This window comes from Pinus tabuliformis, chromosome J, assembly GCF_031772625.1.
Source record: "Pinus tabuliformis cultivar Carrire ecotype Pingquan chromosome J, CPIR1, whole genome shotgun sequence".
NCBI classification, from domain to species: Eukaryota; Viridiplantae; Streptophyta; class Pinopsida; order Pinales; family Pinaceae; genus Pinus; species Pinus tabuliformis.
Genome location: NC_142295.1, coordinates 455,204,577 through 455,219,467, shown reverse-complemented (window position 1 = coordinate 455,219,467; position 14,891 = coordinate 455,204,577). Strand labels below are relative to the sequence as shown.

Sequence of the window (14,891 nt, the reverse complement as noted above, 5' to 3'; positions counted from 1 at the left end):
GAAGGCTCGTGGGGAGTGACATTTGGAGAACTTGGTCCTTTACCAGGTATAACTTGAGAACAAACATAGCTCAGATGCATCTATGTGGACAAAGTTGTGGGAACTCGAACTACAAACACTTGGACAGTCACTTAGAGAGGCTTAAACTTGAACCTTTGTAGCTTGGAGGGTCATACTTGTGGTAAACTTGTGGTAAAAAGTCACAAAGCTTGAACCTGTGATAGCAAAGGAGCTCGGACCTACAGTTATTTGTGGAAGCCAACAAAGGACCTTGGGGTAGCATACCTCAATTGGAGGAGCAACTCATTGATATTACTCGAAGTAGCCTATTCAAGAACTCTTGAAGATATTGTGAAGCACTTGAAGAATTGTCTGACCATTTTGGAGTTGCTTATTAAAGATTCTCGGAGACCATGATGTATTGATGAAGCCCTCATGACGTGACCTTGGAGAAATTGTTTGGGTGAAATGAAGAGTTGTGGTGACAACTTCTGAGAAGATAAAGTTGTCATTGATGAAATGATTTGGAGATTAAGTAAGGGCATTGTTGAAGACGAACGTGAAGACTTTGTCAGGGCTGGTTGTAGAAGATAGTGGGAGCCTTGAAGAATCATTAAACTTATCTTGACTAATTGAGAGTGGGTTGGAGCCCTAGAGGATAGGGTCCTCAAGAAGACCAGGTTGGAGCCTGTACCAGAGAGAGGGTTGGAGGCCTAGAGGTTGGTGCCTCAAAAAGACAAGGTTGGAGCATTGGGGAAGATAGGGTTGGAGCCCTAGAGGTCGGAGCCTCGTGACGTCCAAGTCAGTGCTTGGAAAAGTACAAGTTGAAGCTTGGTAGGATTGAAGATTGGTGTCTTCATTTGGGGTTGGAGCCCTACACATTATTGTATTGGATTTATTGTAAAGAAGAGGATTGAAGTCCTTGTTATATCTGACTAATAAAATTATTTATTTTACATTGCTCATTTTGTGTTCCAATTATAAGTGATCTTAACTGGTAAAAATAACAATTGAGAAGAAATACTGATTCACCCCCGCCTTAGTATTTCCAACAAAGTGTGCTTCGATGTTTTTGTTATCATCCATTTGGTCTGTGCTAGTGTGTGTCCTTGTCGACCATCAAGACATGATAAGTATGACTGCTTCCATGTTGTCCTTTTCATTCCAGCTTACTGCTGTTGACTGGAGATACTGAACCAATTATGAATGTGTAGAAATTCTTTGTAGATTCAAACTGCTAATTCTAATATGCTAAAACAATATAATTGAATCTACTCTACTCATCAACAGAAACAATAAACGATCGATGAAATAACGAAGCATACAAGAGAAAGAATTCAATCACACATAACACAATGATTTCCTGGGGAAAGCCACAGTTAAAAACCTCTTCTATATGTATATTGCATTAGTCAAAAAATATGAGAAGATTACAATGCTTTGCTTAAGCCCGAGCAACCTCTGCACTATCTCTATCTATCTCACTACTTCCTAGACAAGCCTAGACCAATACTTAGCCAATTTCTAGCTTGCCCAAGTCCCTATTTCCTTGTGCTATTCCTCAAGGAATTAGCCCCTATTTAATTCCTCAATTATGAATTTCACAATCCTCATAGGTCTTCTTCTGACTGCATGCACCATCTGTTTAATTTGGATTATTTTACGTATAGTACACTGTCCCTGAAGTCCAATCTCAATTGGGTCTTTCTCTGATTTGACATGCAGGAGTTAATTATGAGTGAATCTTCAGTTCACTGGTTGATCACTGTAGGCAGTACCCCACTGTACTTCAGGCAGCACCCCACTGCACTTCAGGCAGCACCACACTGCACTTCAGGCAACACCCCACCGTAATTCAAGCAACACCACACTGCACTTCAGGCAACACCCCACTGTACTTCAGGCAACACCACACTCGACTGCAGGCAACACCCCACTAGACTGCAGGCAACACCACACTACTAGACCTCCCACTAGTTCCTTCAGTTGGAACTAGTTTAACTGACTTTATCTCAGTTAGATTGAATTAATCAATTACAACTCAAAATAAACTCAATTAGTGCTCCTAATTGTAGGAGATACTCTACATGACTCTAGGTGGACCCTCAACTTGAATTAACTGAGCCAACTAAGTCAAATTAAATTAGTTAACTATTACAAGTTGTCATGATATGTGGAATTACAATTTTATTCCCAATTTAATTCAAGGACAAAATTAAATTAGGATTTTCTTGTTGCATTTTTCAACACTCCCTCTCAACAAGAAAGGGATTATCTGCTACCCCAATCCGGCCTTTGTGAAACTCGAATTGCATCTTGACAATGCCTTTATCAAAATATCTGCATCCTGTTCCTCTGTAGGAATGTACTACAACAACATGATTTTGCTCTGCACACAATCTCGTAGATGGTGATACCAGATGTTGATATGCTTGGACCGATCACGAAAACCTGGATTCTCAGAGAGTTTGATACAACATTCATTGCCATAGTAATTCATTGTAGGATACATCTGTTGACCAAATAACCCAACATGGATCTTCCTCATCCAGATAGCCTCACAAGCTGCTTGACTAGCAACCATGTACTCTGCTTCTGTTGAATTGAGTGCAATTGATCTCTGCTTCCTGTTGTACCAAGAAATTACTCTTTCTGTTGGATGGACTCCCTTCCCAATCTGCATCTATGAAGCCTTGAAGCTTCACTCCCTCTGTTCGTCTGTATGAAAGACCAAAGTAAGTGCTGCCTTTGAGGTATCTCAACACATGTTTAGCTGCCTTCCAATAGAGTTTGGTTGGCTTAACCATTGCTTGACTAAGCTGGTTAACTGCAAAACATATGTCCGATTGTGTGTTCACCAAATACGTAAGTGAACCCACAAGCTGTCTGTAAATAGTAGGCTCCACTACTTCACCTGAAGTAGCATCTTCCTTCCTCCAATTACCAACTAGAGGAGTCTCCATGGGTTTGCTGTTCTCCATGTGGAACTTCTTCAGTATCTCGTTGGCATACTTGCCCTGAGAGACAAACAGTTCCCCATCTCCTTGCCATACTTCCATACCAATGGAATAATGCATGAGCCCCAAGTTCTTCATCTCAAATTCTCTTGCAAGATCCTCTTTGCAAGAATTTATCAACTTCTCATCACCTGTTAGAATCAAATCATCGACATATAATACTATAATCAACAATTTACCTTCAACCACAATATGGTAAAGGTTCGCATCTGGTTCTCTTTCGGTGAAGTCCAACCTGGTGAAATAACTGTCAGTCCTGGTGTACCAAGCACAAGGTGCTTTTTTCAGTCCATACAACGCTCGCTTGAGTTTGCACACATGCGACTCTTTGTTGAAGGTCTCAAATCCTTCCGGCTACTCAATATACACCTCTTCCTCAATCATACTGTTGAGGAATGCTGTTTTCACATCCATATGATGTATCTTCCATCCCATCTGTGCTGAAAGTGCTAGAATAGATTTGATTGAAGAGTACCTTGCTACTGGAGCAAAGGTCTCCTCGTAATTAGTTCCCTCCACCTAAGAGAAACCTCTGACCACAAATCTAGCCTTGTGTTTCTCCACACTCTCATCTCCTACTTGCTTTACCTTGTAAAGCCATCTGGAACTCACCACTGACTTGTTTGCTGGTCTTGGGACCACTTCCCAAACACTGTTTCTGATAATGGAGTCAAGCTCCGCAACCATGGCATCAACCCATACTGGTTGCTGCACTGCTTCCTTGAATGAGGATGGCTCAACCTTTACACTCTTGCTCATCAGAGCCATGTAGAAAGATCTATCGATCTTGTGACCTCCTCTGCCTGTGCTGTGATGTGGGTGCTCCCACATTCTCTCTAGCATCATGCATTAATCTGTCAGCCTCTCTGGTGCACTTCCTTCCATCTTTGGAAGTCTCTGCATGAGTGGGTGCTTCCACTCTTTGCTCCTCTACATGTGGCTGCTCCACATTATCTTGAGGTTCTTCCTTAGGAGCTAAAAGCTCCTCTTCTCCATGCAACTGAAGCTCCCTCTCAAGGGAACATCTCATGGCCTTCTCTTCATCGAACTTCACATCTCTACGAACCACTATCATCTTGTGAGATGGCAGGTACACCCGATAGTTGTGAGGTGTATCAGTGTACCCCACAAATATGCCCAACTCAGTTGTTGGCTCTAGTATTTTCCGTGCATCCTTGGTAACATGACAATAGACTGATGAACCAAAGATCCTGAAGTGTGGCACATCTGGTTTTTTACCTGAAAAAGCTTCTTCTGGTGTACTCATCCCGAGAATTCGATGAGGACTTATGTTCTGCAAATAAACAACTATGTTGCATGCTTCAGCCCACAAGTGCAACGGTAGGCCTTGATCATGTAACATTGCCCGTGTAGCTCCCACAATACTTCTGTTCTTCCTTTCAGCCACCCCATTCTGCTGTGGGTTATGGGGTGCTATTAACTCTCGTCGAATGCCTTCTGATGCACAGAAGTTCTTGAATTCATTCAACACATATTCTCCACCGTTATTGCTTATGAGAGCTTTAACTTTCCTGCCAGTATCTTTCTCGACAAGTGCTTTAAATTCACAAAATTTAGCGAATGTCTGATCTTTCTTCTGCATGAAGAAAATCCAACACTTACGAGAAAAATCATCTACAAATATTACATACTTGTGCTTGGTCGTGGAGGCTGTTGAGAACGGTCCACACCTATGTTGCACAAAACTTCTAGGAACCTGATGTTTTGGGACGTACTCGTAACTGAAACTCGGCCGAAACTCGACCATCATGTAATCATCTATGAGAGTTAATATAGACTTGGTTTTCCTTCTAAATTGTCATCTATGGGTCTTATTCCCTTTTTTCTTGCAAGATAATGTGTTATTCACTTATTTATAAATTTCTTTATATATATATATATATATAAATATATATGACGTTTCAGCCAACGTTTCCATTTTTGGTAGGTGACGTTTCTAAACGTACCCATTTCAGAAACTCCGAAACGTTTCGGCGCTTCGTGCAACTTAGGTCCACACACATCTGAGTGAACTCTTTCAAGGATCACTTGCGCTCGACTGTCTTTATCATGAAGGGAAACTTTGGTGTACTTCCCCAATGTACACCTTTGCGTGTGTCTCTCTGCTCTAGTGCACCCTTGGGAAGTCTTGTAGAAATTTGTTGCATGATATTCAAAGCTTTGTGGTGCAAGTGACCCAATATTCTATGCCACAACTCACCGATGTCTTGACTCTGCACCTTCTCTGCTTTTGTCCTCAAAGCAACGCAATCTTCTACATCCAATTTGTAGAGGTTCTTCACCCGAACCTCGATCCGCTTCACTTGTCCTAAGGCTATGTGATGAAGGAAATCCTTTCCCTTGCTAAATATCACACTGTAGCCACAGTCCTCCAACATGGCAACTGAAACCAATTTTTTCTTCAAACTCGGAACATACATGACATCTTTTAATGTGGGAGGAGAACCAAACTTCCTCTGAAATGTAACAGTGTTGATGCTGGTCACGCTATACCTCCCATCATCTCCCATCTTGATGTGCATCTAGAGGTACTTCTCCTCCAAGTCACTAAAGAACTCTTTGTTGTTGATCATATGGAATGAGGCTCCACTATCCAGGTACCACACACTACCCATCACCGATGTCACCATGCAAGCGATGAGGGTGAAATCCAACTCGAATTGTGAAGCAAGAGCTTCACTTGCCACTCCTCCTGAGGGCTTCTTGTCGTTCTTCTTGCTGCCTTGACTGGAACCTAATTTGGAATGGGATGACTTCCCCTTCCCTTTCTTTGCCTTTCCAGCTAAGGCACAATTCTCCTCATCATCATGCTTGAATGAGGATCCATCTCTGGTGTTCAGCTGAATCTCATCTTGCACCAAGTCGGACCACAAATGCTCCCACTCTAGTATCTTCTCCCTCCCATTAACTAAGTCTTGGTAATTGTGCCAGCTCTTGGAAAGGCCTAAAAGTGCTAGGCACACGAGATTGTCTTCAGCAACTGTAACACTGACACTTCCAAGCTCATCTCGACATTGGGTGAACTTGGTCAAGTACTTCAGTATTGTGCCGCCCTTCTCCATCTTGATTTTTCTAAGCTTGTCCTTTAGTGCCAACTTTTTGTGGTCATCGCTATTTTAAAACAGGTCTGTCAAGGCCTTCCACATTGCAAATGGAGTCTCCTTACCGTGGAGGTTCGAGGCAATATGATCTCGAACTCCTTCTAGGATAATCCTTCTCGCCTTTGCAACACATTTTTTCCACTCTGCCAGATCTTGAGCATCAGTTGGCTTAGGAATATCTTTGTCTATGAATTCCTTAAGCTCGTCATCTTCCAACACTGCCTCCATCTTGTCCTTCCAAGCAATATAGTTCGAACTACCCTCAAGGGCATATTCGAGTTTCAATCCGTAGAATGACATTCTTTTGGCTCTGAAGTATGATACTACAAATTCGATTTCTCCTGCAAAAGACAAAGTCGTATTCTCCTCTTCTATAGTGATTTCAACTCTGATACCATGTAGAAATTCCTTGTAGATTAAAACCGCTAATTGTAATATGATAAAACAATAGACTTGAATCTATTCTACTCAGCAGAAACAATAAAGTTATAAACAATCGATGAAATCGCGAAGCACACGAGAAAGAATTCAATCACACATAACACAATGATTTCCTGGGGAAAGCCATAGCTAAAAACCCCTGCTATCTGTATATTGCATTAGTCAAAAAGTATGAGAAGATTACAATGCTTTGCTTAAGCCCGAGCAACCTCTGCATTATTTCTATCTATCTCACTGCTTCCTAGACAAGCCTAGACCAATACTTAGCCAATTTCTAGCTTGTCCAAGTCTCTATTTCTTTGCACTGTTCCTCAAGGAATTAGCCCCTATTTAATTGGGAAATTCCTCAATTATGAATTGCACAATCATCATAGGCCTTCCTCTGATTGCATGCTCCATCTGTTTAATTTGGATGATTTTACAATTGATAGTACACTGTCCCTGAATTCCAATCTCAAATGGGTCTTTCTCTGATCTGACATGCATGAGTTGATTATGAGTGAATCATCAGTTTACTGGTTGATCACTGCAGGGAACACCACACTACACTTTAGGCAGCACCACATTGTACTTCAGGCAGCACCACACTGCACTTCAGGCAACACCACACTCGACTGTAGGCAACACCCCACTAGACTGCAAGCGACACCACACTATTAGACCTCCTACTAATTCTTCCATCAGTTGGAACTAGTTTCACTGACTTTAACTCAGTTAGATTGAATTAATTAATTACAACTCAAAATAAACTCGACTAGTGCTCCTAATTGTAGGAGACACTGTACATGACTCTAGTTAGACCCTCAACTCGAATTAATTGAGCCAATTAAATCAAATTAACTTAATTAACTATTACAAGTTGTCATGAGATGTGGAATTACTATTTTATTCCCAATTTAATTCAAGGACAAAATTAAATTAGGATTTACTTGTTGCATTTTTCAATACAATGAACCATCTTCTCACAATGTACTATTTAGAATGTCCATCTCTCTTAATTGTTGCTTCTTGAAAAAATCTTATGATTCGTTTACAGGTTTCAACAATTCTGCTAGTATCTCTCATATGTGTAGTAACCGATCATCTATGATAGTTGCAGGAATTTGGCCTCCATGAGGATGTGTAGAGTCTCATGGAGATGCTCATACCCTAGCTTGCCCTTCACCATGGCTTTTGAGTGTTAGAAAATCAGAAAGGCAGAAAGATTTTTTTGTTCTTGATAATTACTTGTGATGTTTCTTATTATTATGATTCTTTATATCTTTATTGAATTGAGGCTTTTGTGATCCATAACAAGTTTATAGAAAAGCTTTCAGCGATAATCACATCAAAATTCATTTGTCGACGCGTTTCGAACCAGCAAGTGTGGCTCATCGTCAGGACAAGATGAGCCACACTTGCTCATCTTCTTTCCTTTAGTCCATCAAGCAATTACCAAAGCAACAACACATAAAACAATAGACACTAGATGTAGGCACTATGCCAAGGAAAAGCCCCCCTCGAGGAGAAAACCTAGTCAAGAAATTCTTCCTTTCAATAGTATTCTTTGAGACTCTTCACCCTAGACCAAGACAAGACCTTCCCTCCACACCAAGTCAACCTCCCAGAATTTCGACCCCTTTCCAACAACTTTGACTAGGCAGCAGCTTCCAACAAATAACAACTTCTGGCAATGGAGAAACTTGGAAGACTTCGATCTCCCAATCCAGGGCACGAAACAGAGAGAGAGAGACCAAAATTTCGATTTTTCTTTTCTCCTTAGACTTCCCCAAACTCGCATTCACTTCGGCTTCCCAACAACAGACTTCGCACCTTTTCCCAACTACAAGAGAACTTCGCACTTTTTCCCAGCTACAAGAGATATCGAACTTGTGTGTGAGAATGATGCTCCAAATGAATTCGATGAGCTTGTATTTATAGGCTCCATGTGAGGTCGAATAGGGTCCTTAGGCCGACTTGATCTTCTTCTAGGCCGACATGGTGTGGAGGATACATAAATCATATTTGACTCAATACTTAACCTTTTTACATGATTCAAAAGCCCAAGAAGGGTCTCTTTAAAAGTACAATGGCTCTATTGACTCTGAAGAAATCCTAAAGTCCTCAATGGGGACTTTGACCTAAAACAAGGTGACCCAAGCATGAAACCCATGCTTTAACAAGTCACAATAATAATAATAATAATTCTTTTTCTTTATTCTTTTGACAAGTACATTACTAGATGACTCAAGTACATTAAATGAAGACCAAACCTAGTTACATTTTCCAACACTCCCTCTTAACTAGGGAGGTATTCATCATATACGAGTACAATGGAAGATCTCAAACTATATGAACCATGAAGAGCTTTAGGTACCGCAATGCCACGAACTAGATTTCTGACCAGGGCAATATATCCAAGTGGTCTTTCAACAATTTAGGCACTGCAATGCCACAGACTAGATTCCTGACCAGGGAAATCTATCGAAGTGGTCTTTCAACAATTTAGGCACCGCAATGCCACGCACTAGATTCCTGACTAGGGAAATTTATCCAAGTGGGAATAAGGTCGACTCAAGCTTTCCACCCCTCTAGGTACCATCAGGCTTACTTGCTAACCACCAACCCAAAATCTAGGTGTGTATCCAAAACAAAGCTCAATAACCAACACCACCTTTCCAACTTCAGGACCTAGACATCAACACAAAGTGTTGGCCAAATGTCTTCCCAGGCAATGCTTCACTCACAAAGCCTCAACACCCCTTGATCCAGCAGATCAAGGATGACCAATCTCTCCCAATCAAACTGATTGGTAACCAACATGCTATCAAAACCTTCGAGAGATTTACCTGTACAAACACAACCCCAATCAATAATATACTTTCACATGTACATAATCAAATACAAACCTTCGGGGTTGTTCTAGATGTTGCTCCTCAACTTAGTAGGACTATCAACCGAATCTTTGACAGAAGATTCCTCAATTATATGCTTTCCTTTCCTACTTCTCATGTAGCAACATATCCTCCGAAATTCATTCTTCAATTAAAACCAAGTTATGCCCTCCCTCTCAACTAGGAAGCACCTCTTCATCCAGACTCCCTCTTAATCTTAGGGAGATCTCTTCTATGCAGGCTTCCTCCGAGAGATCAACTTCTACTTTTCGTTATCAGAGATTTTTTCGTGGCTTCCAACTATTTCATCAGAGTTATCCTCATCATGCTTATCACATCAGTGGGCATCTTCACCATATTGAAGATTGTGTACATGCACAACTTAGATTGCAAGTACAACCAAGTCTATAGAAGCATGAAGTTAGCCATATCAGAATCACAGAAGCATTTCAACTTTATACATATCAGATACCTAGACTTAATTACAAACAAGAGACACATACTCTTTAACATCTTGCTAGGGACTTTGTCATAAACCCTAGATTGCTTCACAACAACTTTCATTCCATCTAGGGTTTCAACGTTTCTTCCAAAGGTATGACATACCTTACTTCAACATATAGAAAACGCTAGAAACAAGTCAAACAAATATTAAGCATCCAACAATCTTCTAAAATTCATATGTTAGACTTCTCACTATGGATTCATACAGATCCTAGGATTCATACAAAAAATCAATCAAAGTCAATTACGGCGAAGTCATTATCTTGACCAACTTCCACTAGGGTTAGTTGCAAACCTTAGATTTCCGATCAACCATCAATCCCAACCAAAAATCAGATTTCAACGATCTTATACAAATCTCAAATTATCATATCGCACATGAGATTTTTTACTTTGACTAAGGTTCAACTCCAAAACCCTAGAATTCCATTTTCACAATCTCAACAATCATTAAATAAATAGATCTCAGATTGTTATATCACACATGCTAGTCAATGTAACTACTACTAGGATTCAGCTGCAAACCCTAGATTTCCAAATATCATTGTCCTAGAATCTCAGACAAGGACTTCCATTAAATCCTAAGACTTATGACCATTACTAACTAGGTCAACACACATATCTAGGAATTTATAATCATACATAAGCATATCATATGTCCGACAACATTAATACATCTGACCTAGACCAAGCTAGCATTTCAACCGAAAGGACATATCTATATATGCCTAGATTTTATCATCATGCAAATACATTTCATATCATGTGTTAGTCAAACCCAACTTCACAAAAATATCAAATAAGAGTTAGACATACAAACTTGATTAGACTAGGGTTTGATCAGACAAACACACACATACCAAGGAAATCATTTCTAAGACATTGTAAGGGCCTTGATCACACATTCCACCAAACCCTAATGAGTTAGGGTTTCAATGTAGAAACATAACAAACCCAACATTACCAAAAACTTCAAAGGTTCGAGATTTTAGACCTTATCATTCAATCCTAACAAGTTAGGTTTTCCTGATCATACCAAAATCCTAAACATGACATCATCAAACTTCAAATAGCATTTCACAATATCCCTAAGCAGCTTAGGTTTTCAGACATTCACATTAGCATACCCTTCGGTTAGGGTTTTCTAGAACCTGTCTAGGGTTCTACAAAATCAGTTAAGAATATGAGTGGGGTGGGTAGATTTATCAAGAGATGAATCACCCAAAACAAGAATCATTATGATTCAATATAGCTAGACATAATAATGTTAGTAATAGATTGTCAAATGAATAATCCTTTCAATATAAAGAAAACAATGTATTTAAGACATACCTTTGTTCCTTGACCAACCTTGTCTTGAGAGGTCCTCCTTCATACTTCTTGCAAATGTTTTTCCTAATCAAGACAATAGAGGGAGAATGGTGATTAGTATTTAATATAATCAAAACTAAATGAATACATGAAACCAAAACTGAAAGGAAATGAGATACTTATCTTAGGGAGTTGTTGGGGGCTCCCTCCAAAGCTTGAGGGATACCTACAAACTTAGAAAAACAAAAAAAAATGTCTTTTCCAAAAATATGTTAAAAACCTATAAATTCTAAAACATATAAAACAGATATCTAAAGCTACAAGCAAGGGACTTAGTAGTACAAGTCCCTAATGTCAGATTCTTCGGGCTTGGCTTTCTTTGAGTCTCCTTCCTCAGCAAAGTTAGCATGATCTCTATCTCTCTTCTTATTCCTTGGATTGTCAGGACAATCACTCTTGTAGTGACCTTTTTATGGCATTGATAACATTCTATCTTGAACATGCCAACTTTATTCCTTGGTCCTTTCGATCTCTTTCCTTTATGTTGAGAAATGTAGGCATTTGATACTCCTTCAGGATTGGCAACTAATGAGATCCTTAATTCTTCCTGACTGCAGGCAGTCCATAGTTCTTCAAAAGTGGGAGCTTCCTTCCAACTGTTAAGACCTGCAGCAAATGCACCCCAAGAGGATGGCAATCCTAATAGAGCAGTGATCACGAGTTCTTTGTCTGGAACAATTTCATCAATGGCCAAGAGATCATCCCTAATTCTAGCTATCTTCACAAAGAAGGATGCCACAGTGTCTTCTTTAGTCATCTTTGTGGTCCTTAGCTCATTCTTCAAACTTGCTACTTGACATTTGTTCTTAATAGTAAATAACTTTGACAAGGCTTCATACATTTCTTGAGCATGATCGATGTTAGCTATGAATGGGACAAGGTTGTCCTTTATTCCTTCTACCATCAGAGTCATGGCCACCAATTCTAATTCCCTGTATTTCACTTTGTCAGCATCACTGGAATCCTTTGTAGGCTTCTTTACTTTTCCTTTGACCAAGTCCAGTACCTTGTTCTTTTCAAGGATTAGGTCAATCCTCTTCTTCTAGGACCTGTAGTTAGAGGCCCCTTCAAGTTTGTTCTCTCCCTTGATTGTGTTAAACATTTTCCTCGAATATAATAGACTCCTTCCATGAGATAGTCTTTTTGAATGGTTCCTGGATCAAGTGCTTGAGACTACCTTTACTTATTTCTTCACCAAAGCTCTGATACCATGTTAGAAAATTAGAAAGGCAGAAAGCTTTTCTTATTCTTGATAATTACTTGTGATGTTAATTATTATTACGATTCTTTATATCTTCTTTCCTTTAGTTCATCAAGCAATTACCAAAGCAGCAACACATAAAACAATAGACACCAGATGTAGGCACTATGCCAGGGAAAAACCCCCCTTGAGGGCAAAACCTAGTCAAAAAATTCTTCCCTTCAATAATATTCTTTGAGACTCTTCACCATAGACCAAGACAAGACCTTTCCTCCACACCAGTCAGCCTCCCAGAATTTCGACCCCTTTCCAACAACTTCAACTAGGCAGCAGCTTTCGGCAACTAGCAACTTCCGGCAACAGAGAAACTTGGAAGACTTCAATCTCCCAATCCAGGACATGAAACAGAGAGAGAGAGACACCAAAATTTCAATTTTTCTTTTCTCCTTAGACTTCCACAAACTCACATTCACTTCAGCTTCCCGACAACATACTTCGCACATTTTCTTAGCTACAAGAGAACTTTGCAGTTTTCCCCAGCTACAAGAGATATCGAACTTGTGTGTGAGGAGGATGCTCCAAATGAATTCGATGAGCTTGGATTTATAGGCTCCATGTGAGGTCGAATAGGGTCCTTAGGCCGACTTGATCTTCTTCTAGGCCGATATGGTGTGGAGGATACATAAATCATATTTGACTCAATACTTAACCTTTTTACATGATTTGAAAGCCCAAAAAGGGTTTCTTTAAAAGTACAATGACTCTATTGACTCAGAATAAATCCTAGAAGTCCTCAATGGGGACTTTAACCTAAACCAAGGTGACCCAAGCATGAATCCCATGCTTTAATAAGTCACAATAATAATAAAAAAATTCTTTTTCTTTATTCTTTTGACAAGCACATTACTAGATGACTCAAGTACATTAAATGAAGACCGAACCTAGTTACATTTTCCAACACCGAGGATATTGAAATTACTCTTGAAGGTCTATAATTGAACCCTGTCCTCTAAGTAGAGCTTGACATTTAGTAGGAACTTCAACTTGTATTGAGTTGCGTCCAGGACGAAGGAGACATCCAATGAAATTAAAGTTAGGATATTTGTCAATTGGAACTTCAACTTTGATGGTTTTTTTAACAATAATTCCAATAGAACCTCCGCCTGGTGCTCCATGTCAACCATGAGGGAATGCCTGTGACATGCTTAGCCTTTATGATTGCTAAGCAGCCCATCCAGTCATGTCCACTCCTCCAGTTGAAATTAATCCTCCGTGAGTCAAGGTTACCATGCTTAGGCCTATCATGGTCTAAAAAAGATGAATTCCCCAACAATGCAATTACCCACACTATTTCCCGGGTTAGCAGTCGACGACATTGTGGCAAAACTTGTATAAAAGGATTGAGTTATTGTAGTTCAGTAAGTAGCTCAGTAAGATACTTGTCATGCTCGACTATGGCAATGCTTGTAGAATGCCGGCTAGGATGCTGTGGTGAATGTTTCACTGATGGCGAGAAGTTCATATATCTAGCCGACATTTCTTTCGTTGAAATGTCTTTAGATTGGGCCTTAGAGTTGATAAATCCAGCAAAACCCAAGCTGCTAAATATGTGTTGCTTAAGCCTTCGAGTGCCAGAAAAGCTAGAAGTTGTGACAACCCAAAGGGGAAGAGAGAGATTTCTGTTTAAGTATGTTATAGGGTGGCCTCCTTGTTTAAGAACAAAGCCTGGAATAAGATCGATTTTGTTTTCAATAGTGTGTTGGAGGTAGCCTCGTGGGTTGGATGAAGACTTCTACAAATTGCAGTAGAGCCATGGTAGGAGGTACTAGGTTGGTGAGGTTGTCTAAATTGATAGGGTGAACCAAACACAAAGAGATGCATTGGTGTAAATTGCCAGTAGGAGGTTGGATTAACTGGAGAGCCAAGGTTGGGAGCACATAGGCGCGACCCTCATGCTACAAGTGATATTGGTGATCTTTAGCATGATAAATAGCTTGTTGGCCCTGTTGGTATGGAATGCCTAATAGATTCTGGAGATATCCCAGGGGATAAAAGCGTTCTCTTAAGGCCTGACAAAATTCATCCCAAGATGTGAAACATGTGGATTTGGTCTTTGCTGGTTCTCTGAGCTCGACGACCAAGGATATATTCTTGAGTTGAGTATCCTACCATGTTTGCGCTAGGCCCTCCCACTGTAGATTAGCAATTTGAAGCTTCATGTCCTCTTCCATTGCGAGACATGTTTTGAAGCAGGGGAGAGATTGCGGAGCCAAGAATTGACAACCTTTCCATTCATTTGGCCCGAGAATTTAGGCAATTGAAAGCGTGTATCCAGCTATATTTGCTTTGGAGGGCGTCTCTG

At 40.1% G+C, this 14,891-nt stretch overlaps 1 protein-coding gene and 1 pseudogene across 2 annotated transcripts in view; one reads left to right on the top strand and one right to left on the bottom strand.

Moving 5' to 3' along the window:
• LOC149227777 (2-methoxy-6-polyprenyl-1,4-benzoquinol methylase, mitochondrial-like) overlaps nucleotides 1-14,891 on the top strand; it is a 227,203-nt gene that overhangs the window by 27,234 nt on the left and 185,078 nt on the right. The window lies entirely within an intron of this gene.
• On the bottom strand, nucleotides 1,160-14,066 carry LOC149227779 (KH domain-containing protein At5g56140-like; annotated as a pseudogene).